Genomic DNA, 26,098 nt, shown 5'->3' on the forward strand with positions numbered 1-26,098 from the left:
GGTAAATTGTTTGCCTTTCATAAAAGTGAAGGAACTTTGGCTCACATCTTCCTGCTTGATATTTTAAAATTATTTTATGATCAGTGGTAATACAGTTTAGAAAATATCAGCTTGCTTCACAAGTTATTTTCTCTGTATGTACTGCGTTCTGTGTCTCAGCATTGCTAGTCTAGGCTTAATTATGCCATGATATCACTCTGGGCAAGTGGCATTGGCAGAACCCAGGAATTACCTGAGTGAATACAGGGACTTAACCTATGCTGTTGGTACTGTCATGTATCACACTTTTAGCTATCTGAGCAAGCTATAATTAGTCTTAGGAGAGTCTGAAATGCAGTCCACAAGCCCAATCAGAGATACAAATTTGGCTTTTCATCAGAGCATTCCCAGAGTCTAATTGGAATATTTCTGCACACCTTGAGGATTTCAAATGGTAAGGACGACCTTATTGACTTGAATTTTATCAAGTACTGATACATATAGGTAAACAAACTGTTACAATTCTGCATCTAGCCACAGAATTTGATGTTTTAATGGATTCAAACACTGATTTATCTTGCGTAGCTTGGTTTGCTCACGTAATATTCAAATGCATAAGATTGCTGGTAACCAAAAAGAAATCCCTGTTAACAAGTCATTATCTCTGCATCTTGTCAAAGCAAATATATATATTTAGAGTGTTCATGCAGCTTTTATGTAGCGCATAATTTAAGTGACAAAGCTAACTTTAGAGACAATAATTTAGCAAACAGCATGTGTTCGGTGAATGAATCAAGTGTTGGTTTAGTCATGAATCCATTGTTCATAGGTTGTAGGTTACTGTACCTGCAACATGGAACAAACAGAGCCTGCAGTTTGATTAAATTCAATCTCCGTCTGTTACTTTCTTATGTAAATATGCTCCCATTTTCCCTTATTCCCATCAGTGAAAATTACACCAGTTTTAAAAAGTTTAAGATGATTTAGTTCCAATATATATTGAAGATACAGTATTTGTACTGCAAAGCAGAAAGGACATGATATATTTATAAGCTGACAAAGGGATTATATATTGTATTTCATTACAAATTATATTTCAGTTATATGCTTACTCATATTTGTGAAATGTAATCTTGTTCTGAATCAGTCTTTCTGGCACCAGTCCGATTACCTTATATTTCACGTAAATGAGAAATATATTATGCAAAAGAAAGTAAAGCATCATCACCATTCCATTAACTTGATGACAGGCCATTTTCTTGCAGGCTCCTTAATAAGGTCAGCAAGTTGAACATTGAACCCATTTGAAAATCCATGTGGAGAATAGAGTATATAATACAGCAAGCAGCTGAAACATCAAGAGAGTTTTGTGGCTAGCAGTTGGCTTTGTATTGTTGCTGTTACAGTTGTCCCAGCAGATGACTCAACAGCTGCACCAGCCGTAACCAGAGACAAAATTCAACACTGAGATACAACACAATGTCAGAGTTGTAACCCCGATTAAATTTTGTACTGTACATCTTTGATATTAGATCATTTATCATCTGAAATCAAGACTTCTCCTTGTACTTAATTGCTTTTTCGGTTTAACTCCCCTGATGTGCCAAACGCTTTCTGCTTTATGGAAACAAACGATTGTGTTTGTCATCGACCAGTCAACTGGATAAATTGTGTCTTGTTGAAAATGGGGCGGACTCAGTTGTGAGCAATGGGAAACCAGCTAATTCCAATATTTCTGGCATATTTACATAGCCTGAAACTTGAAATTGGGAATGTATATTCAATAGGATGAAATTCCACACTCGACATATTGTAAATGATCCTGCAGCCCGCAATACAAAAGAGAAATCACCAAAGCAGAACTTCCTGTTTACAAAACAGAATTTGCACATTGCTCAGTTTTTTGAGCAGACATTGTTTTAGTATCAAATAATCAGTGCAAATCACTGCATTTTCTTTGACTATTTGACTAACATTTTGCCCTGTAAGTTCTTGAGCAGAAGTATCAACATAGTTTTTTTTTCTGTGAAGAGAGCTTGATTTATTTTGTTTTTTAAAAAAAATCAACCTAGAAACTTGGTCAGGGTGAGACTGTTTCACAGCGAGATAGTCACATAGAAGAGTCCAACATGCTCCTTACCATGGCAATAATTTGCTGTCTTCTGCATTGAATCAGAATGTTTACCGGTGCCTAAGGCAGGTTCTGGAAATATTACAGACCTCATTATGGTAAACTAGTTTCCTCCATTTACCTTAAAACTGTCTTCAGAAATATTTCACAACCAGACTTATTAAATGGGAGACTCAGTTAGAAATTATTCTAACGGTGAGCATGCACCCCACTATTAACTCATCCATTTCTTCATGGATTAGTTGTCTCTGTTATAAAATATTCATCGTTGTTTTCAAATCCTGCTATGACCTTGTCCATTGAAATATCCATAATTTCCCCCAAGCACACAACCCTCCAATGTATCTCTGTCTTCCAATTCTGGCCTCTTGCGTTTTCTCAGTTTTAATCACTGCACCATTGGCATGTTGTCTTTAGCTGCTTGTGCACCAAGCTGTGGATAGCCCTCCCTACACTTTTCTGACTATTTCCACCCTCCCCCAAAACTCCTTTGATATAGTGCTCAAAAACCTATAACTTTGCTTCCTTAATACCTTCGTATGAGGCATGGTGTCAGAGTTTGGTTGTCAACACTCCTGTGAAGTCGCAAATTCACCTGCACCTCCACACACATCATTTACTGTATCCGCTGCACCCAATGTGGCCTCCTCTATATTGGGGAGACGGGCTGCCTACTTGCGGAACACCTCTGGGACACCCGCACCAACCAACCCAACCGCCCCATGGCTAAACACTTTAACTCCCCCTCCCACTCCACCAAGGACATGCAGGTCCTTGGCCTCCTCCATCACCAGACGCTGACCATTTGATGCCTGGAGGAAGAGCGCCTCATCTTCCGCCTAGGAACCCTCCAACCACATAGGATGAATGCAGATTTCTCCAGCCTCCTCATTCCCCTCCCCCCACCTTATCTCAGTCCCAACCCCTGGATTCAGCACCGCCCTCTTGACCTGCAATCTTCTTCCCGACCTCTCTGCCCCCACCCCCTCGCCGGCCTATCACCCTCCCCCTCACCTCCTTCCACCTATCATATTCCCAGCGCCCCCCCCCCACACACACACCTTTTATCTCAGCCCGCTGGGCACACCAGCCTCATTCCTGAAGAAGGGCTTATGCCCAAAACGTCGATTCTCCTGCTCCTCGGATGCTGCCTGGCCAGCTGTGTTTTTCCAGCACCACATTTTTCAACTCCTGTGAAGTGCCTTGTTTCACTAAAATGTTTCATGATTTAGAGTTGCTATATAAATGCAATTTGTTGTTATTGGTTAGTTGTTTTCAACTGCTAGTTAACTTCTGGTTACTGTTTTTGACTAATTTGGCCTTTCCACAAATGATTTGACTCTGAGAGCACAGTAGTCCTTTTCATAGTTTGGCAAAAGTTTTTAGTCCAGTCATGGCAAGTCAAATAGTGAGGATGACTCCAAGTCTGCAAAGGGATACAGGCAGGTTCAATGAGTGGGCAATAACTTAGCAGATGGAATGTACTGTAATATGTGAAAACATGAGGTTATGCAATTTGGCAGAAAGATTACAGGAACTAAAATATTATTTGAATGGCAAAAGACTACAGAAAACAGAGGCATTTGGGTGTCCTGATTTTGAATCACAGAAAGCCAGCTTGCATATTTGGTAGGCAATAGGGTGTGTAAAATGAGTATTGGTCTTTATTTCAAAGGGAAAGAAGTATAAAAATATGAAAGGCTTGCTAAATCTATACAAGATACTGTCAGAGCATAATGTACCTCAGCATCACTGCTGTTATTTATATCATGTTAATGGCAGTGATTTGATAATCAACCACTAGTCAGGGATCAAGCAACTCAATTGGCTATTTTAGTTAAAACTGTTAAACACATCAGAAGTTATGCAGCATGCATTACAGCAAACCAACTGATTTGTGTGTGTGCAATTTAGAATGCACTGTAGATGAACTGGCAAACAATGTTACACCATAGTGTACAAACAGCGTTGGCAGTCTTTAAAGATGAGCTCTCTTCAAGACCAGGTACATCTAGAATGGATACTACCCCCAAAAGCAGTGCACAGTGTAGACCAGCATTTGTGGAAATAGCCCTGACTCAGTCACTCTGCACCAGTTTTCTTTATTCCAACTAGGCTATCTGGTTGCAGATAGGCTATAAAGTTTATGGAGGGCAGGTAGGAAAGTGAAGTTAAATATAGGATTTCTTTCCTACTGTCCTTTGTCTAAACCAAGCCTTACAATGCTGCATCGGAGAACATAGGAAGCCCCTCAGGCCCTGGGCTGCCACTTTGCAATGCTCAGTTATTCTCAAGCATACAGCTTTCCTGGACCTGCTGCAGATTTGACGCATGGGCATTAGCTCTTAGTCCCTCACAGTCCCTATGTGCATATGGTTAGGTGAGTCAACACATGTTGTATCTTCCCATGCATCTGTTAACAGACACAATTGAAATTGTAGACCCTATTGCATTTAAATAGCCTATATCAACCTGGCAAATCAAATTACTACAGATATACACTGACAAATAGGACAGTTTCACAATTTAAAATACAGTTTATATATGTTCAAATTCATTGGATGAACACTTTTCCTCAAATATGTTAGGAATCTTACAAATAATTTGCAATTCGCTATACATTTAACAGACCAGTGTTTCAAAGATAATTTACCATGCTGAGTGCTTTGACATATAAGTAGAAGTTATTGTTAAAATTTAAAACAGAAACTGCTGGTAAAACTCAGCAGGTCTAGCAGAATTAGAAATCCTACAGTGTGGAATCAGGCCCTTCGGCCCAGCAAGTCCACACTGATCCTCCGAAGAATAAGCCACCCAGATCCATTCCTCCCTATTTCTCCCTGACTATTGCACCTAATCTACACATCCCTGAACACAAAGGGCAATTTGTCATGGCCAGTTCACCTAACCTGCACATCTTTGGACTGTGGGAGGAAACCCATGCAGACAATCACCCAAAACTGGAATTGAACATGGGTCCCTGGTGCTGTGAGGCAGCAGTACTAACCACCATGCCTTGGCAACATCTGTGAGAAGAAAGCAGAATTAACAGTTTGAGTTCAGTGACTATTTATTGTTATATTTTGATTCTTCATAGTGAAAATAGTTAGCCGTTAGGGAACTGAGAGTCTTATTGCCACCCTTCAATAACCCTGTCCAAAAGAGTTAAATTCATACTGGTTTCTCGAGTATGGCATACCATCCAATATATTGTTCATTCTTTACATTTAAGCTGCTCATGAGCTCATCAATTGTGGGCCACCCCTTTATCCTTTAACTAACATTTACACAGATACACTTTCCAATGAATGCTTTTGAATAGCATTGGAAACAGAAATCATGGCTATTTCTCTTAATACACAGGCACAGAAGCCAATTATAATCTTTTGAGTCCGTGAAATCTGTGCCATACTGAAGGAATGCTGCATGTGTTTGGGCTGAGATATTAAAATTGGGTTCTTGACTGCCCTCTTGGATAGATCTAAGAATCCAAACACCATGTTGAAGTACAGAAGGGTTTCAAAATCCAAAAGAAGTTATGAACTGTTAGATGTGATTGAGTTGCTTTTGATAAACAATTCTGACGATGCTAATCGCGAATTTGAGGTCGTCAGTCAAGCTTATACCATTGTATGCTTGCTACAAATATGATACATTCACATATAGGAACGACTCAAGTTTTGCTCTTTTCTTTCAATTGCCTGGAAGATTGTGGGAACCAAGGCAATGCCTTAGCTAATCCGAATTGGCTTGCCGACCAATCAGCACCCTTTCCTTTCTGTACAGTAAATTATTGTGATTGTTTGAAACTTGATCTTCTTACAATTATCCTGAGAGTGTGAAGCAAAACTCTTCAGCAACATGTCTCTCTGTTCAGCAATGTTCAATTTCTATATGATCTGTAGAGAAAGGGAGTTCTGCTTGATATGTTAGCCAATACTTATCCATCAATCAGCATCACAAAACAGATCATTTGCTTGTTATTTCAATTTTGAGAAACCTTGCCATCACACAAGGCAACCACTTCATTTCCTTACATTACAACAGAGTGTACACTTCAAAAGTTCATTATTAGTTGCAGAATCTTTAGGGCATGCCGAAAAAGTGGAAGATATTATATAAATCCAATTTTAGACTTTCATTTATTTCATCACCCTGTCTGGTTAGATTCATATAATGCCACCCTAATCCTCTTGTAAGTCAACCTTATGGTTTGTGACCTCAACTGTACCGAAAGTTGGCTTTTCCTGGGCGATGCTATTAGAAAATAATCCTTGCTAACATAGTTGTCCAGATGTCTTTATTGTTATGGGTCCACAAACCACATGTAGTTACAGCACCTTTTATACATTTTTTAGTCATATAGTTATTGATTGAACAATTGGAATTAGGAGTAACCCAATAAAACTCAACAATCTGGATATATATCAGCTTCTGTGTAGCTCTGGGTCTGACAACGTCTTGGGAGATAGATTGGGAAGGCTTAATGGAATGCTCCCAACTTTTACTTACACTGGGAAATTACATTCCTGGCCCCAAACTCCTCTTCTCTTAGCCACTGGAAATCATGATGTGTGCAGTTTCATTATGACCATAAGGATAATCAAGCAGATAGTTCCCTCCAATTGTGATAAGAAAGTTTACCTATTACTTGCACCTGAACTTCATTATTTCTAAAGCATCGTGACACTAGCAACAAAGTATTATATAAAATGCACTGGAATGTGCTTTTTTTTAGGAATAATTTTATAGTGTCCAAATTGGAGCTGAAAGGGCAGTTCAAGGGTTAGTGGAGCCATTGCCCAAACAATGTTCTCAATCGACTGAAGGATATTTGGAATATTCAGTTTGTGATCACTTAATAGCCAGCAAAATAGTTTCAGATTTTTTTTCTTTCAAAACCAGAGTTGAATATTGAGAGGACATTTTAAATTGTACAACATGAGAGTGGTGTATGATTAGGCAAACTACAAATGATTTGAGTTAATTATAACACATTTGCTTTTGATATGTTTAGACATGGCATTAAAGCATTTGAAACTAAATAAAAATCTGTTGGTTGCTAATTAGTAGATAAAACTGTTGATAACAGTACCACAACAAATAAGATCAGAGGCTGAATCAACTCGCATTGTTTTCTTTTGGAGCAGAGAAAACGGAGAAAGGAACTGGTAGAAGTGTATTAGATTCAGGGTGGCACAGTGGCTCAGTGATTAGCACTGCTGCCTCACAGCACTAGGGACCCAGGTTCAAGTTCCACTTTGGGCGACTGTCTGTGTGGAGTTTGCACATTCTCCCTGTCTGTGGGGGTTTGCTCTGGTTTCCCCTCACAATCCAAAGATGTGCAGGTGAGTTGAATTGGCCATGCTAAATTGCCCATAATGTTAGGTGCATTAGCCTGGGGTAAATATATAGGGTTGGGGAATGGATCTGGGTAGGTTACTCTTTGGAGGATCAGTGTGGACTTGTTGGGCTGAAGAGTCTGTTTCCAAACCGTAGGGAATCTAATTTTAAAAATCATGAGGGGCATAGACAGGATAGATAAAAAGCAGCTGTTCCCCTTGGTCAAAGGATCAATAACAAAGGGCATAATTTTAACTTGAAAGGCAGGGGTTTTTTAGGGGACTTGAGGAAAAATGTTTTCACCCAGAAGGTGAGATGACTCTGGAATGCACTACCTGGGAAGGTAATTGAGGCAGGGAACCTCACAACCTGTAAAAAATATTCTATTGAGCACCATAAGTGTCATAACATTCAAGACTATGTGCCAAGTGCTGGAAAATGGGATCATTGTAGGTTGTATATCTTGGGCAGTAGGGACTCCATAAGTCAACGGGCTCCTTCTGTATTGTATGATTCTATGAAATATTGTGCCTCTCCTAGTAGTTTATCTAAGATCTAGAAACTCTGCAAATGAAGGGATTAAATAATGGATCTTGTTGTTCAATGGCTATACCACAATAAATGGTTTTGTTGAGAAATGTTATCCAGAAATATAAAAGGAAATTCAGCTGCTATGGACTTAAGTAATCTAAGTAACCCTTGTATGAAGCATAATTCTGGTGCTATGAAGCTTCCAAGTAATGAACCTTGATTTTTTTTTCCTCTGGTATACCCTGAACTAACAATGCAGTACAAAGTCAAATAACACAGCAGAGGAGCTTTAATAAAGGAAGAACTGTTCAAATCGCATTCTCAAATGATGAATATTTCTCAGCATCTAAGATTATTCAGGGCCAAGGACTTCATAAATTAGTTTGCTTTTATTACTGGAATTACCTGCTGTCACCATTTTCTGATATAAATGAAATGCAGGCTTGACAGCATCAATAAAATCTTGTGATTTATGATGGGGGAGGGGGGAAATACTGCTTCATTTACATGGAAGTATTCTCAAACATTGAAAGGACTTGCATAGACATAGCAATGCCTGTTTTTATATGTTGGATACACTCTGTTTCAGTTGAATTGAGCCCCCAGTATTGATGCTGTTAATTTTTTTTCAGCACATTGAAGATTGTATTGGAGATCCTCGCACCCTAATTTAGTGAATTTCATTAACATAACTTTAACTTTCCACAAAACATGTTTCCTCTTCTCCTTTCCGGATTCTGAGGGATTTCAGTTAACTTTTACAGTTCCAGCATTTACTCCCCTTTGAGTGGCATTTTTTCACACAAATACACTCACTCCTTCTACTCTTTTAAACTGAAAGCAAAGCCCTCTGTGCACTGTCCCATCAAACAGATCTGGGATAATTACAACATGGGTCTAGATACGGGGTAAAGCTGCCTCTATTCTTTTGGAATATTAGCCTAAGACTGTTAGTCCAATGACATGACTATTCCACCACTGTCTCTTCCATCAACACTATAACAATTAAGCTTCACGCACAACTGGACAGACAGCATACTACCTCCCTGCTAGGTATTTGTTTTTAATATTAATATTACTTATTACATGCTTTTCCTCTCTGGCCATTAGGGCTGTACATGTACATGGTTCTGCTGGAATTTCCAGAATGAGGAATGGGGCAAGCTGCTGTTTAGATTGGGGAACTCTAAATGAGCAAATATTGAAATCAAGCAGTTTTTGCCTTTGATCTGAGCTGCTGACTCCCCTTATTTTCATGAGCTTCTCATGATCTCTTTCTGTCTCCCATTCTGTAACTATTTGCATGCTCTTTCTGCCTTATTTACATATCAGGCTGATCAAACTGAAAAAGAATGTCAGGGCACATTAACTCATCATTATTCAGGGGCTCAAGTTGAAAAATGCAAGGGTGTAAATATTATTTGATTTAGCTCCCATGGTCAGACATCATTGCAGTGTTTCAGTTCCTGTGTAATATGTTGGGTCAGGTAATGAAAGACTGGTGAGTTAGTTTCACAGCATGAGTTAGCTCCTTCAGGAGAGAAAATTGGAGAAGCGGAAAAAATCACATGGACAGAAAAGTTCCTGTTTATCAGCATCACTTTGTTTATTTCAAGACATGACCTGCATGCTACCAATCCACTTGACTTTGGTGACTGTGACTCAATCTGGGCGATGATGTGAATCAAAAAGCAGTGAAGGAATCCAGTATCATTCAAGATCAAAATCTTTGAGAATATCCACTTTCTATTGTCAAATTTCTATGGTTTGTCAATTACATCACTCAGCACTTACACTGATATCTGTGATATCATTTAAGGAGAATACCCATTATCCTGAAGGTGCTTATTACTTACCACACTTTAGCTTGGCTAAAAATGAAGACCCTAGGGCTAGAAATAGCCATTGAAAAGTAAGGACTTGAGGTGAAGTTAATGACAGTAGAAGGAAATGTACTGATTACACCTTGACCACTTTTAAAGACATATGTAAATTCAAATTAATTTGATACTTTAAAGTTTACATGTGTATTTTAATGGCTTTTCTGACTGTTGTTTGAGCTAAAATTAATCTATAGCTTGACACCCACTGTATGTCTGTCTGCTTTGAAACAACTGGGTCATTTGATGATTTGTTTTATTGCTCTGGAGATGTGAATCCATCGGATTTATAAGAACTAGATTGTGGAATAGGAGATTACTTGCTGTCCAAATTTGAGTGATGCAAATTGAATGATGCAAAAAACCATTTGTCTGATATCCACACTGACAATTACTTGAAATATTACCTGGAACTACCATCATATTTTGAACATTAAGATATGGTGTTATGAACCAGGCCAAACCCCCTCAAAATATTTTAAGAAGGTAGCCTAGACCCTAACCTTTTCTTCTTTTAAAGGTAAATGTGAAGTGCCATGTTCCAGCTGCAATGCAACTGGTCAGACTACTCAACATTAAGCAAAACACAATTTATTTAGCTAAAAATCACACACAACACCAAGTTGTAGTCCAACAGGTTTATTTGGAAGCACTAGCTTTCAGTGCACTGCTCCTTCATCACCTGATGAAGGATCAGCGCTCCGAAAGCTAGTGCTTCCAAATAAACGTATTGGACTAAAACCTGGTGTTGTGGGATTTTTAACTTTGTACACCCCAGTCCAACACCGGCGTCTCCAAATCACAATTTATTTAAACACTATAGTTAAAATATAGACAAAAGAAAGGGGAATTTAGAATAACTTAACTATTGGAAAACTTAACCAGATAATAGATGCAGTACCTCTTACTAATTAACTGTTACGATATAGTAATAGGAGAAAGTGAGGACTGCAGATGCTGGAGATCAGAGCTGAAAATGTGTTACTGGAAAAGCGCAGCAGGTCAGGCAGAATCCAAGGCATGATGATATAGTAATATCCCATAAACACACCCCTTGGCAAAAAGGACAAATTCAGACACAGATTTTTACATGTAGTTCTCCAAAGTAGGAGGAAAAGTCATTAAGTGGGGGTTGAGAGAGAATAGTAATAGGAATCATTCACTGAAACCACCACCACTTTTGAGACCCCAAAGGCTTCTGCTGCTTAGAGATTAAAATAAGTACAAAGCCTGTTCTGTGAGAACTGGCCACACCCACACTGCTTCCATTGTTCCAACGTTAAGGAAAACCCCCAAGGCCTCAAGTTATTTATTTAAGGTGTTCAGTAGCCAGTTCTACACCCCTCTTCAAAAAAAAAGGGTACAGTATAACCTTTTAAAGTGATTAGAGTGAACTGGACAATATGAAGATTACCTTTTCTTTCCTGTCCTCTTCAGAAAGAGCACTGTTTTCTCCTGTAGTACACCTTTGTCTAAAATTAGCAGTGGAAAGCTGGAGAAATCCATGCAAATAAAAATGTGATATTTCTGCAAGTTTTAAGCTCTAGTTTCATCAGTCAGGTGTCAGTCATATATCTTGTTCAGTTGCCTCCACTGTATAGAATTGAAAGGTTAAAATATTGCATGCAGATAAAATCAAAGGCAAAAGGATAATTGAAAAGGAAGAGCACAACAATTTTGAAGTTCTCTGAAAAGTTTGAGAACCCATTCTCAACTCATCAACATAGATGACAACATTGGCAACATTCCAACAACAATTACTTTCTTTCATATAGCATATTTTAAGATTGTAAAACAATTCCAAGGCACTTCTCATGAATGGTTGTTGAGCAAAGCAAATATGCACTTCATTGACAATAAACTACTTTGAGACATCCTGGGGTTATGAAAGGTGCTTTTTTAAGTCCAAGTCTTTCTTTCCTAACTAGCTTAATTAGGGGAAGATTGCTAAAGAGATGTGCCAAGTGATGGAACAGCCCTGTATCTGACCTGTTTTATGCAATTTAACTAACATTGGTACTATGTAAGCTGGTTTGCTTGGGCAGTAGCTTTCTGTACCAGTCTGTAGTATCATTCCCAAGGATTGACATCTCTGTGTGTTTGCGAGGAGATGGAGCCGGGTTTGAGGCCACAGCTGACAGCTACTACCACTGCATGTGCCAGCTCCATGCTTTTTGGTGGTTGCGGTTATCCATGTAGCAGATGGCATATTTGCCCTACTGATCCTGGACTCTGAAAGAAGTTGCTCATGGTCATTGCCAGCTACATATGCAAATACTTTCAATATTGGCATCTTGGTAGGTGAAGCCAATAAAGGTGAAATGGATATTGATTATCCTGGTACCACCTTTCTTAACAGCACCACTGAAACAATTCACTTTGATTCTGGAATTGACATGTTAATACTGTTTTGATCCCTATAAAAATTGATAACTTTTAAAATGAGATTTAATTTTCTAGTGACTGGTATAAAGGAGTCACCCAAGATATCAAGGATTAAAACTTGTACTAGAACACATAAACTTAAATCATATCAACCAGACGTTACTCAGTATGGAATGCATACTCTAATCTACAGAATAGATACTCTTATTAATTTCTTAATACTACTAATAACTGTGTGCCACATTTGTATATTATACCACACTCTTAGCAGCAATATTTCTGTAGTCTTGAATCCCTCTTGGTGTTTCCACAGGCTCTCTTCTCTCTCTTAGACTGTTATAGAGTCCTAGAATCATGCAGGTCAGAAACAGACCCTTTGGTCCAACCAGTCATAGAGCCACAGAGGTGTACAGCACAAAAACAGACCTTCGGTCCAACTCGTCCATGTCAACAGATACCCCAACCTAATCTAGTCTCATTTGCTAGCACTTGGTTTATGTTCCTTTAAATTCTTCCTATTCATGTACCCAGCTAGATGCCTTTTAAATGTTGCAATTGTACCAGCCTCCATCATTTCCTCTGGCAGCTCATCCCATACACGTACCACCCTCTGAGTGAAAAAGTTTCCCCTTAGGTCCCTTTTATATCTTTCCCCATTCACCCTAAACCTGTGCCCTCTAGTTCTGGACTCACCCACGCAAGGGAAAAGACTTTGTCTATTTATCCTATCCATGCCCTCATGATTTTATAAACCTCTACGAGGTTCCCCTCAGCCTTCGAGCTCCAGGGAAAACAGCCCCAGCCTATTTAACCTCTCCTTATAGCTCAAATCTTGCAACCCTGGCAACATCCTTGGAAATTTTTTTCTCAACCCTTTCAGGTTTCACAACATTCTTCCGATAGGAAGGAGACCAGAATTGCATGCAATGTTCCAAAAGTGATCTAACCAATGTCCCGTACAGCCGCAACATGACCTACCAACTCCAATACTCCATGCTCGGACCAATAAAGGAAAGCATACCAAATGCCTTCCCCACGATCCTATCTACCTTCAACTCTACTTTCAAGGAGCTATGACCCTACATTCCAAGGTCTCTTTGTTCAGCAACATTCTCTAGGACCTTACTATTCAGTCCTGCTAAGATTTGTTTCTCAAAATGCAGAATCTTGCATTTATCTAAATTAAGCTCCATCTGCCACTTCTCAGTCCATTGGCCCATCTGAATCAAGATCCTGCTGTAATCTGAGTTAACCTTCTTTGCTGTCCACTACACCTCCAGTTTTGGTGTCATCTGCAAACTTACTAACTGTACCTCTTATGGTCACATCCAATTCATTTATGTAAATGATGAAAAGTAATGGACTCAGCACTGATCCTTGTGGCACTCCACTGGTCACAGGCCTCCAGTCTGAAAAACAACTCTCCACCACCACCCTTTGATTTCTATCTTCTAGCCAGTTCTGCATCCAAGTGGCAAGTTCTCCCTGTATTCCACAAGATCTAACCTTGCCAACCAGTCTACCATGGGGAACCTTGTTGAATGCCTTACTGAAGTCAATACAGATCACATCCGCCACTCTGCCCTCTTCAATCCTCTTTGTTACTTTTTCAAAAGACTCCAGTTTGTGAGACATGATTTCCCACGCACAAAGCCATGTTGACTATCCCTAATCAGTATGTGCCTTTCCAAGTACGTGTAAATCCTGTCCCTCAGGATTCCCTCCATCAACTTGCCCACCACCAATGTCAGGCTCACCGGTCTATTGTTCCCTGGCTTGTCCTTACCCTTTCTTAAATAGTGGGACCAGTTAGCCAACCTCCAGTCTTCCAGCACCTCATCTGAAACTATCGATGATACAAATATCTTGGCAAGGGGCCCTGCAATCACTTCCCTAGCTTCCCACAGAGTTTTAGGGTACACAGGGATCAGTGCTGGACTGCAGCTTTTTACGATGTATATTAATGATATAGATGAAAGTATTAAAAGTAATATTAGCAAATTTGCTGATGACACAAAGCTGGGTGGCAAGGTGAAATGTGAGGAGGATGTTAGGAGAATACAGGGTGACCTGGACAGGCTAGGTGAGTGGATGTATGTATGGCAGATGCAGTTTAATGTGGACAAATGCCACTTTGGTGGCAAGAACAGGAAGGCAGATTACTACCTAAATGGAGTCAAGTTAGGTAAAGGGGCAGTACAATGAGGTCTAGGTTTCTTGTACATCAGTCAATGAAAGCAAGCATGCAGGTACAGCAGACAGTGAAGAAAGCTAATAGCAAGTTGGCCTTCATAATAAGAGGAATTGAGCATAGAAGCAAAGAGGTCCTTCTGCAGCTGTACATGGCCCTGGTGAGACCACACCTGGAATATTGTGCGCAGTTTTGGTCTCCAAATTTGAGGAAAGACATTCTGGCTATTGAGGGAGTGCAGCGTAGGTTCCCGAGGTCAATTCCCGGAATGGCGGGACTATCTTACACTGAAAGATTGGAGCTACTGGGCTTGTACACGCTTGAGTTTAGAAGGGATCTGATTGAGACATATAAGATTATTAAAGGACTGGACACTCTGGAGGCAGGAAGCATGTTTCTGCTGATGGGTGAGTCCTGAACCAGAGGACACAGTTTAACAATAAGGGGTAGGCCACTTAGAACAGAGTTGAGGAGAAACTTCTTCACCCAGAGAGTGGTGGGTGTATGGAATGCTCTGCCCCAGAAGGCTGTGGAGGCCAAGTCTCTGGATATTTTCAAGAAAGCGTTGGATAGAACTCTTAAGGATAGTGGAATTAAGGGTTATGGGATAAGGCAGGAACAGGATACTGATTGAGGATGATCAGCCATGATCATAATGAATGGTGGTGCTGGCTTGAAGGGCAGAATGGCCTACTCCTGCACCTATTGTCTATTATCTGTTCAGGTCCTGGGGATGTATGTGTTTCAAACCATCCAGCACTTACTTCCCCCTCCCAAATATGCACATTTTTCAAGATGTCACCATCTATTTCCCCACATTCCATATCTTCCATGTCTTTCTCCACAGTAAACACTGATGCAAATTATTCTTTTAGTATCTCCCCTATCTCCTGCTGCTCCACACAAAGGCTGCCTTGTTGATCTTTGAGGGGTCCTATTCGCTCCCTAATTACCTTTTTGTCCTTAAAGTATTTGTAAAAACCCTTTGTATTCTCCTTAACTCTATTTGCCAAAGCTATCTCATGTCTCCTTTTTGCCTTCCCGATTTTCCTCGTAGGTATACTCCTACTGCCTTTATACTCATCTAAGAATTCACTTGATCTCTCCTGTCTATACCTGACCATGCTAAACACAATCCCAAACTAAACTAGTCCGACTTGCCTGCTCCTGGCCCATATCTCTCCAAAGCTTTCCTAATCATGTATCCATCCGAATGCCTTTTAAGCATTGTATTTGTACCCACATCCACCATTTCCTCAGGAAGTTCATTCCACATGCCAACCACCCTCTCTGTAAAAAAAATTTGCTCTTATGTCTTTTTTATAACTCTCTCTTCTCGCCTTATAAATATACCTCCTGTTGTTGAAATTCCCTAACTTAGGGGAAAAAACAACTACCATCCACTCTATCTAAACCTGTCATTATTTTATAAACTTCTATCAGGTAATTTCTCAACCTCCTTTGCTCTGGTGAAAAAGTTCCCAGCTTATCCTGTTAATTTTTTTCTGAACCCTCTCCCCCTTGATAGTATCCTTCCTATAAGTGGGCGATTGGAAGTGGACAAAGTTTATACTAGTTCCTCTAAAACTCCTTTCAGGCATTCCCTCTGTGCACAATTGAATTGACTTCTAGCAACATGGCACCTGCTGATGATTTCTCAGCCTTTAGGTTTTTATAGGACTTATCACTTCAAATGGGAGTTCATTCTCCTTTGCATTCCATCCTCACAGCCATATCATCACTGCTTTTCATCTGCATAGCAACATCCGTCCGTCTCCGTCTCTCTCTCCGTCTCTCTCTCTGTCTCGATCTCTCCGTCTCTCTCTCCGTCTCAATCTCTCCGTCTCTCTCTCTCTCGATCTCTCCTGCATCTCTGAATTTGAGTGACTGACTGTAAATCCATCCAGGATAAAGTCAGCTGGTCTGACCTTTGTTGAACTTGATACCTGACTTCAAAAAGACTTGATTGGGGTCCCCTTTTCCCATGGTAACCAAGCCACAGAGGTATGCAGTCAAGCAAGCTAGTACCAGTTCGTATGTTCAATTTTGCCTTGAGATAAAAGAGACATTTCAAAAAATAGGCCATCTTATGAAAAATTTCACACTCCTAATAATCCTGAGACTCTACAAGAATGGAATTTCCATTCATTTTCTGCTTCTGGCTGCCTGGCATACATTGGTTTGGGGTGGAAAATCTAGCTTTTTTTTCGGTTATGTTCACCCCTTTATTTGAACTAAAAAGAAATGCAGAAACCTGCATCCACACTAATCATGATCTAAATAGAAAGGAAAGAGGACACATTTATTTGAGAATCATCTAGAGGTATGTAATTGGTAGAGCAAGTGGCATATGGTATTGGATTAGTTGTCCATTGTATGCAGCATCTGATATGAATTAAATTGCAGTTGTTGGGTTAACAGTAAGATTCTGCATGGACATGTTGGGTCAAGTGGACTTGTGTGCTCAACTATTTAACATTCTGTAACAAACAAATGCTGATCGGGCACAGACTGTAAGGTCACATTTTCTCCTATCTATTCTGTTTTTGGGATAATTAAGTGAAACTAAGTGATGGACTATGTGCTGCATGGCCCGCTGACTTGGACATGTGAAAGGAAGAAAGAGAGAGAGAGAGAGAAAGAGAGCGAGGCTTTGAAATATGTTTTATCTCAAATTTTCCCCAAGTGCCTACCTTGGGAGTGGGCTATTAGCACTGAGTATAGTGGCAGTAAGTTGTGACATAATCCTGTGTTGGTGACAGCTTCACCAGGAGCCCTTGTTATAGGATGATTCGTGACTCAGGTAACTGGACTGAGGTTATAAACAGGGTACAGATTGTGGGTGCCCTCCTTAAATTCACTTTACTCATGACAAGAAAAATTCAAACATTGTGAAAAGGAGAGAAGGTTTTGAAGCTTTTGTTTTTGTACTCATCAGGACTAGGATGCAAGAAATAGACTTAAAAAACGGACACCAACTTATCCAGCATGAGAAGAAGATGCTAATTGGTTGGGCCACCATGGTATGGCAATGCAGCAAGAGAAAACACATCATATTGACAGTTCATAATGGGCATCATGTTCAACCAGCCCATGACTTGCAAGCCTCAGAACAATGTGTCCATCATTAGTTGTAATTCTGCCATTAGAAATCATTTATTAAACCATCCAGACTTAAAGAAACCAACTTAAGATGGTCAGTGCAATGCATTTACATGTGCCAGAAAGCATGTACCTTGATACATGGGGTCTTATTTTATGTACAGAAAGGGCATTATGAAGATTTCAAACACTACATTCCCATGGCAACACCGATCATGATATAACTCTAGCTTTTCAAAATGAACAAAAGTACTGCTAATAACTACTGAAATCAGCTCTTTCACTTCTAACTAAGAAAGAGCCAAGGGATTCCCTCTAGTGTCTTGACCAATACTTATCCCTTAATCAACATTGCAAAAGCTGGTCATTTTATCTCGTTGTGTTGCTTGAACTTTGCTGGCACAAATTGCTGCCACATTACTGTTAAAGTACTGCACTTCATTTCAATAATACCTCATTGGCTATAAAGTGGTTTATGATGGTCTGCAAACATTAAAGATACTATGTAAGTTCGCCTTATATACTCCCAGTCCATCTGTAGTTGGCAATATGTCAGAGGATCAAAAACACCAATAACTAAGTTAATTTTGAAGCAATTCTTTCTTAACAGACTGGTAATCAATACTAAGATTTAGAAATAAAACTCTGCTTCCTGCTAATATGTTATTGATCACACCAGACCGTGGACAAAGCCAATGGAACATTTGGTTATGCAGGACAGCTTCGCTTTGGGAAATGTTGTGAACAACATGTTGTCAAACATTACATCAGTCAAAGAGAATTTCTGAGCTAGATACAGAAATATAGATTTGTACTATATACGCTGAGTGAGTCTCAAGCTCCTTAATATGGATTTGATTTTTGAAATGTCTGTACCCTGACCTGATTACAATTTAAATGAAAGAGTAAGTGATAGACATCCCATTAACATATGTAAGTCATGAGTTCATATGTGACCAGTTTGTTTATTTTTTAAACTTAAAACAGTAGTCAACAAGAATTCACACGGAGATGAGGTGTTAAAAAATATTTTGAAAGCTGTCCAACAATTTCTATCTCATTGTTTCATACAAATAATGGCTTTGTTTCCAGATAGATATACTGCTAATCAGAACTCACATGAATGTTTTCTGGGAAGCTCCATGCCATTTGAGTAGGCTGCATGCTTTTTATCCATCCTCCCCTTTTCACTAATGAGAAAGCCTAATTATAAATTTGATGTTGGATGGCTGTCAGCTCAGGTTCACTGTATCATACAGTGTTAGGGAGATTCAGTACAATGTTGTTTTCAGGCAGCAGCTGTCGTACAGCTGTTCAAAGCAATATCAAAGGCTAGTTTGTCTGTTTCATTCAGAGCTTGTGCATTTCATTAAACAAGACAACTGTTGTAAGATCACAACCTTTTTTAGTTCCAGAATGTGGGAAACCTATCACTCAAATGACCTGTCTTGTGTTCATAAAAATGTTGTTTTGAGGGATCATCATGAAGCAGATAAGAAAATTTATCAATGGTGTTGTTGACTTACAGAGCCCTTAGTTCCAAGACGATTCTATTTGTTTAATCTTTCTATCGATGATAGAGTAACACTGTATAAAAATGGTTTCTGAGGCTCAAAGGTAAATACATGCTAGGTTGTGATGTGAAGTGAAACTTTTTGACTTTATCACACTGAACAATTTCGTTTTAAGTTGGAATGCCTCAGAGTTAAAAGTCAAGCATCACACAGCACCAGGTTATAGTCCAACGGGTTTAATTGGAAGCACACTAGCTTTCAGAGTGACGCTCCTTCATCAGGTGACAGGCGTCACTCTGAAAGCTAGTGAGCTTCCAATTAAACCTGTTGGACTATAACCTGGTGTTGTGTGACTTTTAACGTTGTGCACCCGAATCCAACATCGGCATCTCAGAGTTAAAGGTATCATGAAGAGTGTTGGCAGCAATATTACCACAATATATCATGTGAATATAGGAAAGTATGTGACACAGTAGTTAAAATATTCAAGCCTTGTTTTTAATTGGATGAGAACTGGGGTTGCATAGGCTGAAGTGGGTGGGGATCTGTCCTTTCTCCCTGAAGTAGAAGCCCTTGTTCATGTTCTTCATTGACATTCACCTGAAGTCAGCAAGGAAATATAAATAAAATGTTAGTCCCTCAGCAAACTATTCCTGCTCAGCATTGTCATCCTCATTTTAAGTTCTTATTTTCATCATGTAATCGTATATTCTGCTAGTTTGTCGATAATGTAAGTCTCTTGGAGATGTGAACAGCTTTCAGGATCTGTGGAAGGAGCACCTTGTAGGGATTATGTCACATGTTGTACCTGTTAAATATTTCAGTGTCAGTATCAGCATGCGATTGAATGACAGAGCCTGTTCATCTATTATTCTCGTCTTCCCTTCTAACTGACTAGAAGGTCTGTTTCACTACAACATACAATTGACAGGAAGATTCAAAATGAGGCTGGCATTGAGGTCATCAATTTTTGTGCTTAAAGTTCAATAATTTCTGTCAAATGTATTAGTTTCTTGCTTGCATTTTTTTTAAAGGAATGGCACACTATATTTAATTCCTCACTCTAAATATAAAAATAGATTCAGTGGATAATACTCTTGCCTCTGAGTCAGAAGGTTGTATTTTCAATCACAATTTGCATAATCTAAATTGACACTCAGGCATAATATTGAGGAAGCACTCCACTGCTAAAAGTACTTTTTTAAAGTAGGATGTCAGCCCAAGATTCCATCTGTCTCCTGCTTACCATGCATTTGATATCAGGAATGGCTTAGTTAATTTTCTGGGCAGATACTCTTTTTTAAAAAAAAATTAAAGATTATCAACCAGACTGTACTTTCATATATCAAGTAAAAAGCAAGAGGAATAGATTATTCATAGATCTTTAGAGTAATGAATATAGATTTAATTTATCATAAATTTCAGTTTGCTATCAAATATAAGAGAGCATAAAGACAAAGGGTGATAATATTAGATGTGCCTTGGTTTTGAAAGAGAATAGATCTGTGATAGCCTGCAACTCTTTCGACCACAATTCCAAATTGATGCAATCTGTGGGGAAACAAATGTATTTGAGGGTGAGGTTTTAACTTGCAAACATGTTAAAAATATAATGGACGTGAAATTCAGAAAGTGTTGGAGATGTTCGGCTTTGCATTATGATAAGGCAAATATTTACGGTTGTGCCTTATTTGTGCTCACCCAACACAAATGATGTCATTTCACATCAGCACTTCCATACCAAACAAATACTGAACCAGAGTTTTTAGTTGGAAGACATTAGTTCTGCAGATCCAACATGCTAAGTGGATATCCAGCAGACAGTTTAGTTGTGGAATTCAGTCCCAAAGCTATTTTCAGTCCCAAAGGCCACTTTGATGAAGGTTTGAGACACATTCCCCTGCCTAGTTAGAAGGTGGTTCAGAAGTTCCCAACTACAATTAAATCTCTTAACTTTGGCCCCAAAGATAAATTTTAACGTGGTTTGTAAGAGTTTCTGTTGTCCACTCTTCGTGTCAATTCCTTGATATGGAGAAATCAAAGGATCAAAGAAAAATTGACTATATTGAGTATCTGAGAAAGAGAACATGGTGTTGCTGGATGGAGCAATATGAAGACAATGAATTTATGTAGTATTGATGCAGTGACCCATCACTGCCTCATTGCTACTTCCTATAATTACCGTCTTGTCTATGTTGACCTAGATTATTCGTCAAGTTTGTTTCTTTCTCTCCCCAAAAGACTTTGAAGTAGAAATTCTCTTGTGCATTGGGCTCTTGGGCTCATCATGAAATATTTTGGCAAAGGCAGGCCTGCTATTGCATCTGTTCCACGTCCTTTTGGAATTTGCCTCAGGCTCACTGAAGGAAAAGTAAGTTGATGTTCTTAAAGTGTTCCAATGAGCAACAAGAGTAGCATGTAACTTCCAAATTCCACCACAACTCCACAGGAGTCACCAGAGTCTCTGCCTTCAATAGTTTGTGGTGAAGTGAGAGTGACCCTACCTTTCTTCCAGCACACCTGGGTTCAAGTCCCACCTGCTCCAGAGGTATGTAATAATATCACTGAACAGATTGTTTATCCATGCTCCTAGAACTACCTGAGGACCAATGAAGCAGATTGCCCAATTAAGGATATCCATTTTGGGCTAAGTTAAAAATCATATAACACCAGGTTATAGTCCAACAGGTTTAATTGGAAGCACTAGCTTTCAGAGCGCTGCTCCTTAGTTAGGTGGTTGTAGAGTACACAATTGTAAGATGCAGAATTTATAGCAAAAGTTTACAGTGTGATGTAACTGCAATCATACATTGAAAAATATCTTGATTGTTTGTTAAGTCTCTTATCTGTTAGAATTCATGTGTAAATCACAAAACTTTTTTAAAAGTTACATTCTCAGGTGAACTTTAACAATTTGGTTAGCCCAGATAATGTGTTGAAGGTGTTAGGTGTTAGCTAACAGGTGCTTCCAATTAAACCTGTTGGACTATAACCTGGTGTTGTGTGATTTTTAACTTTGTACACCCCAGACCAACACCGGCATCTCCAAATCTTGGTTAGGCAAACTACCTGTAGAGGAGTGAGTTGTGCGAAGAGTACTGTTCAGGCATAAGGATGTATTTCAATGGTCCACATCATATTTTAGGTGTGTGTTGGGTGTATGCCATGAAGTCCAAACATGAGAACAATTTGGATTAAAATCTGCCGCCTTGAATGAATCTGTGTCAAAATCTTTTTTTATATGTCTCTCACCCTCAATTGGTTTCCTTTGCGTGTAACTCTGTTTCAGTGTCAGTTGGTTCCCAACATGGCATTATGGCTATTTGTTTGACTTCTCATCAAAATTTAATTTTGAGAGTAGGGGGTCATTTGACAATCCTGTGGTTAAATATTCATGTTTGCATTTACTATTGCCTGATGAGCCGTTTCTGTTTCATTTTCATTTACGTCTTGCCGGTCACACTGAAAATATTCCCCTCTGAAGACTTTGCCTTTGGGGAAAAAGCTAATATGCCAGTAGTGAATGAAAGAGAAACAGAGCAGTCACAACTACACCCTTGATTTGATCTTGCTGATTCCAAACTATTTGCCACAGATAAAGTAATCTTGAATCACTTCCTAATCCCTGTCTATGTCCTAACTCTACTTTGTTCTTGGCCTGCCCCAGAAAAATCTGTTACCATAGTTCTGCACTGCACTTACAAAATCCCATTGCCATAATCTTTATATTGTTTTTCTTACATCATTCTACAGCTAGCAGTCTCCTTAACCACACTCTTCGGTCTTCATTGTGCTGCTTCCCATTATTGTATCTCACCGCAGCAGTTCCCTTAGTACAGACCACATCTTAAGTGCAAGGATGGCATGCTTTTTTGGATATAACTGGTAGAGAACTGAATTAGCCACAGTGAAACATTGGTCCTACTCCTCTTTGCCAGAACTCCTCACTGGAATGATGTGAAGCAGCCAGTGTTGGATTGGGGTGGACAAGTTAAAAATCTCACAACACCAGGTTTATTTGGAAGCGCTAGCTTTCAGAGTGCTGCTCCTTGATTGCAAAAGCGATCCCGGCTACTTTTCCCAACTGCAAGTCATCCTCTTAAAACCCTCCCTTTTAGCATCTCCATTTTTTTATCTCCAAAAAACAAATGCAAGGAGCTTCTGGCTTTCTTTGCCACTAAGATTGGGACCATCCAGTCAAATGCCCCGGCAGTTCCCCTTCCTTTACCTCCCTAGCCCACTGAATTGAATTGGAATTGAACTTATTTTCACGTGTACCGAGGCACAGTGAAAAGCTTTGTCTTGTGAGCAATACAGGCAGTTCATATAGTTAAGTAGCATGGATAGTAAATAATAGGTAAACAGCAGCAAAAACAAAAACACTGGTACAGGCGAACATTAAGAGTTTGAGAGTACATTCAGTATTCTAACAACAGTAGGGTAGAAACTGTTATGAAACCAGCTGGTTTGTGTGTTCAGGCTTCTGTACCTTCTCCCTGATGGTAGAGGTTGTAGAAAAACATTGCCAGGGTGGAATGGATCTTTAAGAATGCTTGTGGTCTTTCCTTGACAACAGGCCCGGTAGACGGATTCTATAGACTGGAGATTGGCCTTTGTGATTGTCTGGGCTGAATTCACCATTCTTTGTAATCGCCTCTGATCTAGAGTGGTACAGTTGCCACACCAGGTAGTGATCTATCCAGATAGAATGCTATCGATGGCACACCTATAAAAGTTGGCAAGGGTATTCACTGTGTTCTGTAGGATTACCCTTGCCCTGGGGCAGAGTTTAATAGGGTGGAGGAAAAGGAAAGACTGCTTGTGGCCTCACCTTCCGAAATGGGCTGGGGAGGTAAAGGAAGGGGAACTGCCGGGGCAATTGACTGGATGGTCCCAATCTTAGTGGCAAAGAAAGCCAGAAGCTCCTTGCATTTGTTTTTGGAGATAAAAAGATGGAGATGCTAAAAGGGAGGGTTTTAAGAGGATTACTTGCAGTTGGGAAAAGTAGCCTGGGATTGCCTTTGCAATCAAGGAGCAGCATTCTGAAATATTTCAAAAATATACTTCATTCATTAAAAAATCTCTTTGTATGTATGCATTGTCATAAATGGTTCTGTACAGTTGAATATCTAATGAACAAGCAAAACATTGGATTTTGACTCTGTCCAAAGAATCAAAGACCTTTCCTATACATACAATACCTATATTTATACATATTTGAGGCAATGGGAGGCTTCGGTAACTGACTGGACCCCATTTACTTTCAGCAGGAAGACCCTCAGACTTTTCCCACTGCTCCTTGGCAGCAGCTGCCCCAGGCTTTAGTTCGTCCCTCAGCACATAGTCCTGCACCTTGGAATGTGTCAGTCTGCAATACTAAGGACACAGTGGTTGATGCTTCTGGGATTGCAACCAGCTCCAGAATGAAAGCCCCAGTGGATCCCATCCCAGGTTAGTCAGGGGTACTGCACAGGGAGGGAGCAATTTAGGGACAATAACAGAATTTGCTGGAAATGTTCAGCAGGTCCAGCAGCATCTGTGAAGAGAAATCAGAGTTAATGTTTTGAGTTGAGTGACCCTTCCACAGAATTGATGATAGCTAGGAAATTGTTGATTTATATGCAGAAGATAAAGTGGGGGGAGGGGTTAAGGGGTAAATGATGGGTAGGGATAGAGCCCAAAGAGAGAGAAGAATAGTCGGAGAGACAAAGGAGTGGCTAGGAGGTTGAATAACTGTTAATGGGGACTGCTAGTGGCGAACAATGGGTAGTGTGTAATAGCAGACCATGTGATAACAAGGCCTAGTATGTGGGGGTTGTGGTAAGGGCAAGGAAGAGCTCAAACCTTAAAGTTGTTGAACTAGATACTGAGTCCGGAAAGCTGCAGGGTTCCCAAGTGGAAAATGAAGTGCTGTTCTTCTACCTTGCACTGAGCTTCACTGAAGCACTACAGCCACCCTGAGGCAGAGATGTTGGCCAGGCCCAGGGAACACGGTGGTTTGTGAAGTGGCAGGCAACTGGAAGCTTAGGGTCATTTTTGTGAACAGATATATGGGTGTGGGTTTTTAAGTTCTGGCAGAGGAGGAAGTGGGGGTTGCTGTCTTCTGTATGAGAGGAGTAACTCAATGGCAAAGGGCATCCAACCAAAGGTACTACCCCTTTCCCTTCCTGCCTCTTTAAAAATGTATTCAAATAAAAAGGGCTGCATACTTCTATCCATGTCAACCATATTACAGTGTAGGCAGCAGAACAGTGGAGTCAATTGAGCTTTTAAGCCCGTTTAATCCTTAGTAGCTTATTCAAATATGTTGGTGGGCCACTAGTTTAGATGCCTGCCCACCCCCCTGCATTATGGGGCACAGCTAAAGGATGTGTGGCATTGAAGTGGACTGGGTGTGCATCCTATTTGATGTGCCCTCCCCACTCTTCCCTCTCGACCTCACCTCTGTCTCTCAAATGTCAGAGTATTTCACCCTGAAATGTGCTTCTGACCACGTCCATGCCTGCACTAAGACTGCGTATTTCCATCCCCCTAATATTGCCTCCTTCTGCTGATCCATGGCTGAGACTTTTGTTTATACCTGTGATACCTCTAGACCTGACTATTCCAACACACCCCTGACTGACCCTGATGTACTACCCTCTGTAAAATAAACATAATCTGAAATGGTGTCCTAATGTTCCATTAACTCATCATCTCTGTTCTAACTACGTCCGCTAGCTTCCTGGTTAAGCGATGCCTCCATTCCAGTTTTGCGAAGTCATTGTTACAACGTTAATTTTCTTTTTTTGTGTTATTATTTGCACGAATTTCTGTGGGAATTGGTTAAACTCAGTTGGCTGGTTCCTTGGTTTGCTGAGAAGAGTTTGATACCAACAGTGTGGGTTCAGTTCCCATCACTGGTTTGAGGTTACCATGAAGGACTTTCCTTCTCAACCTCTTCCCTCGACTGATGTCTGGTGGCCCTCAGGTTAAATCACCACCAGTCGCTTCACTCTGATAAGAGAACAGGCCCTTTTGTCTAGTAAGACTATAGCAACAC

The 26,098-nt window shown here is 39.9% G+C and overlaps 1 protein-coding gene across 1 annotated transcript in view; it reads left to right on the top strand.

Annotated features, from left to right (window-relative positions):
- The first annotated feature begins 354 nt into the window (after positions 1-354).
- Positions 355-26,098, top strand: part of LOC132821074 (immunoglobulin superfamily member 3-like) — a 202,710-nt gene continuing 176,966 nt past the window's right edge. Inside the window, exon 1 of the mRNA XM_060833592.1 lies at positions 355-433. The gene's annotated coding sequence lies outside the window, so the exon portion shown is untranslated. The remainder of the gene's footprint in view (positions 434-26,098) is intronic.

The sequence above is a fragment of the Hemiscyllium ocellatum genome, chromosome 12 (assembly GCF_020745735.1).
Source record: "Hemiscyllium ocellatum isolate sHemOce1 chromosome 12, sHemOce1.pat.X.cur, whole genome shotgun sequence".
In the NCBI taxonomy this organism is placed as follows: Eukaryota; Metazoa; Chordata; class Chondrichthyes; order Orectolobiformes; family Hemiscylliidae; genus Hemiscyllium; species Hemiscyllium ocellatum.